The 4,502-nt window shown below is 38.2% G+C and overlaps 1 protein-coding gene across 1 annotated transcript in view; it reads right to left on the reverse strand.

The window, feature by feature from the left end:
• LOC107645895 (DNA polymerase zeta catalytic subunit) overlaps nucleotides 4,282-4,502 on the reverse strand; it is a gene marked incomplete in the record, with an annotated part of 13,039 nt that continues 12,818 nt past the window's right edge. The window contains 1 exon segment of the mRNA XM_016350032.2: nucleotides 4,282-4,502.

Genomic DNA, 4,502 nt, shown 5'->3' on the forward strand with positions numbered 1-4,502 from the left:
TTTTTCTACAACAGTGATCGGAGCGGGAACAGAGAGCAAATCAGGGAGTGGGGACAGAAAGCAGGGAGGCATCCCCCACTCCCGCCTTGTCCCGTTGCCATCCCTATTCATGTGTATCGCAGAAGGGGACTTCTAACATTAAGGCTTAAGAGACCGAGTTTTGTAATTAATATTTTTTCGAAATCTACAATAATTTTAGCTTTAATTTTATACTTTAATTTGTCATTTTTTTTTTATTTTTTACGGTATCCTCCTATCCGAAGTAAATTCTCATAGTGGTCTCCAAGATTCACTCAATTACTCGATTTGGTATTTGAAATTTTAATTTTTTTAATAGTGGTCCTCCACATTCAACTCCAGACACCATAGTAGTCCCTGGATTCATTTTTGGTGCTGACTCAGCCGACAAAGTGCTAATGTGGCTATTCCTTGCCACGCTAGAGGTAACCAAAATGACGTTGTTTTAGTTTGGTGTTCAATATTGGGCAAAACGACGCTGTTTGGGTTCAATTTCTTGCGATTGATCAAACACAGAATTCGTTTGCCTTCTGTACTTCCATTATCGTTCTTCTTCTTCTCGTCTTTTTCAATGGTGAAAAGCTAGGATTCAGTTTCTTGCAATTGTTTATGTTGCAATGACACTGGTGACACTGAACTGGTGGGTTAGATTATCTCCTCCTCACCTAAAAGCAAGCATTTGCGACATTATCATATACAGTGAAGGTAACATTCGTTTTTTTTTTTTTAATGTTGATTATTTCGTATAATAGTTGTGTCAATGGCTTCTGGTATAATTGATTTTTAATAATTCCTTTGTTCATTAGGGTTTGAGAAATTTTAGTAGTAAGTTGGGGTTTATCCTCTATTTTACGAGGGGCTGGATTGACTATTTGAAAAAAATGGCTTACAATGAAGTCATACAAAGAGACTTACAACTATCACGTCAATCCCATTTTTGAGCAACTTTTGTAGGAAAAAACAGATGAATGCAATAGGCCTCATGCTCGAGTTAATACTCAAAATGGCCCCTGAAATTTGACCATCGACTCAATTTAGCCCTCCAATATTTAATTGACTCAAATTGTACCCTGAAACTTCAAGGCATGACTCAAATTGACCTCTCCGTCCATTTCTGTCACTAGAAAAATGATGTGGCACAATTAAACGACATCATTTTGCTCTTTGCGCCTAAACGATGTTGTTTTACTCCCCTTTCCTCTTCTTCCTCCTCCTCAATGTCTGAACCTCCCACCACCCCATTGCCACCACCCTCAATCATACCTTTCTAACCCCACCATCCTCACCACTACCACCACCACCCTCCTCTTCCTCACCTCCCCTCATCTACCACTCCACTGTCACCCCACCATCCCATTCTCTATCTCCCTCTTCCTCCCCCTCCTCAACCAGAGAATACTGCAAAGAAAACTGGACCATCCAAGAAACCCTCAACCTCATCATAGCCAAGCAATTCGACGACGAGTAAAGACTCAAAACCCCATCATCATTGTCGTCATTGTTGTCAAACTCTCGAGTTAACTCATAAACTCATACGAGTTTACAAATTTAGGTAGTGAAATCGAGTTAAATCAGACACAAACTCATTTTTAAGTAGACTCGGGTGGACTCATGTAAACTCGGTCAAGATCGCGAGTTTGAGAGCGAGTTTGCGAGTTTACTTTGGGTGCCGGTTTTGGCAAAAAATGACGTGACTTTGGCCAAAAAAAAAGAATAATGTTATATATGATGCTAACCCAGTAACACGTAACCTTAAATGACTAAATCTCTAATCACTCTTCTCTCAGTTCTCTCCTTCTCTGTCGTTTTCTCACTCTTCAATTTTTGCCGCCATTTGCCGTTGGTTGCCTGCGTCCCCGAGCAGTACTCTCTCCTCTCAGTGCTCTGCTTCTCCTTAACATTGCTGGGTTTTGCTTTGATGCACGAGGAGCCTCTGCCATCCACCGCGCTAGCTCCTTCGTCTCATTGCCACTGTTTGTCGTGTCCTCTGCGGTTCTGCAGTCTGTCACACTGCCGTGGTTTGTTCGTGCACCATTCGTTCGTTCATCAACCGTTCGTGCATAACTCCACTGCACTGTCGTTGTTGGTCTGCTTCTCTTACCTCTCTTGTGCTTCGCTGTTGCTCACCGTTTCTCACTCTCTAGGTCTGCATCGTGACTCCATCTCTGCACTACACAAACACAATTGTGCTGCATCTCTAGGCTTGCAGCTAGCTGTCATGGTTTTGTTCCATTCAGGTTTTATTTTCTAAATTTTATTGCTTGCCTTTTATGTAGTTTAAAGATTTAGGCAGTTAGTAAATTACAGTGCTTTGATTATGGTTCAAATTCAATGTTCATGGTTGTTATTTAGGAATAACATAGAAAATTAAAAGTTAATAACAACATATAGTTGATAACTAAATTAGGGACATAGTTTTATTCAGGGACAACCTTAGTAATTTGATTATTTGATATTCTTGATTTAGGTACCAAATATATGAGAATGTTGCTTAAAGAAAATGATAAATGATGATTTTGATGAAGATGATGAAGATGTTATTGATGTCATAGAAGATGAAGATATTAGAGGATTTCAATTTAAGTTTATTAGAAGTTTAAAACTTTTAGCTGTGTGTTGTATGTTATACTAATTCCATAAATATAATTGTAAAGGATTTGAACTTGTGTTCTAAAATACTTGTTATAATGTGTGCTACTACTTTAGTTTATTATGTGCTTTAAATTTGATATTGTTAATTTTAAATGGCTAGATTTGAGTAAATATATATATATATATATATATATATATATATATATTTTGAAAAAATTTTGTAATAGGTAAATTCGTACAAGTTTATGAGTTAACTCACGAGTCGAGTCTAGGTTAGCTCTACAAGTTCACTTAGACTCACGAATTTGACAACCTTGATTGTCGGCATCATCATCAACCTCACTTGCATGCTCCATCACCTCAACAAGTAGAAGCAACAACGAGTTATGGTGGAAGTGGGTTGAAATTATTGTTGGAGCCATGACTGCTTGAGGTCACAAAATCAAGTTGTCCCATTTGTCGTTGCATTGATTCTGTGAGTAGAAGGGAAGAAAGGAAGAGAGAGAGGGAAAACTTACTGATCAAATTAAGGAAGAGAAAGAAGAAAAGGGGGGAGGTGAGGAGGAGGAGGGTGGTGGTGAGATTGGAAAGGTATGATTGAGTGTGGTGGCAATCAGGTGGTGGGGGGTTCAGACATTAAGGAGGAGGAAGAAGAAGAGGAGGAGGGAGGAGTAAAATGACAACATTTAGGCGCAAACAACAAAACAACGTCGTTTAATCGTGCCAGGTCATCTCTTCAGTGACAAAAATGGACGGAGGGGCCAACTTGAGTCACGCCTTAAAGTTTCAGAGTACAATTTGGGTCAATTGAAAATTGGAGGCTAAATTGAGTCGGATCTCAAATTTTAGGGGTCATTTTGAGTATTAACCCCCTCATGCTCCCACCTCCCATCATAGTTTTGGAAAGCTTCGATTAAGAGGAAGAAAAAGAAGAGTAAGAAGAAGAGGAATACAATCTAAACAATTGGGGATGAATTAGGGTTTTATAATGGGATAGGGACCAAATTGAATCCAATTGCAATCTTGTCACGTCATCTAGCCGTTGGGAACCTTCAGTGTGGCAAGGAATAGCTGAATCAGCACTCTGTAAGCTAAGTCAACACCGAAAATAAACTCAGGGACTATTATGATGTTCGGAGCTCAATGTGGATGACCACTATGAGGAAATTGGAACTTCGAGGACTAAATTGGATAATTGAATGAATTTCAGGATCACTATGAGGATTTACTCCTCCAACCCGACAGGCAAATGACTAATCTGTCACGAATCAGAACTCTATTTAAGAGTTTGTCATTGGCCAATGGATTGTTGCATACACAAAACAAGATTCGAACTTCCAACACTTGCTTAAACGAACTAGTGAACTAATTATTAGACCAACCCAACTTGATTTAATTTGTCGTTATAATGTAAAATATTTTATATAATTGTCTAATTATATTCGTTTAATAATTCATGGAATTAATATAAAAATCAGTTGTTTTCGTTAATTCGACTTTATGCGATCATGCTATTGCTATCATTCGATTCAATTCACTAAGAGCTTGTAGGTGTTAGGTTGCATTAAATAGAACTATTTGGGGGTTGTTTGACTTTGTTTCTAGGCTATATGTAGAACTTAAGCAAATGACATAACAAAAACAATCGACGAAGTGTGAAAAGCACATAAATATTACAAAAACAATACGATTTGATTGTTAATTTATTCTTCTGTGAGCTTTACAAATCGGTGATTACAAAAAGAACAAATATACATGTTTCTCTTGGGTTACATGGAATGAACATAGAATTACAACTCAAAAGGAGAAATGAAGGTGAAAATACAGAGTTAGTTACAGAAGAAAATATATACACGGCAGTAGTGCCGGCAGCAGCAGCAGACCCCTACCAA

The sequence above is a fragment of the Arachis ipaensis genome, chromosome B06, assembly GCF_000816755.2.
Source record: "Arachis ipaensis cultivar K30076 chromosome B06, Araip1.1, whole genome shotgun sequence".
Lineage (NCBI taxonomy): Eukaryota > Viridiplantae > Streptophyta > Magnoliopsida > Fabales > Fabaceae > Arachis > Arachis ipaensis.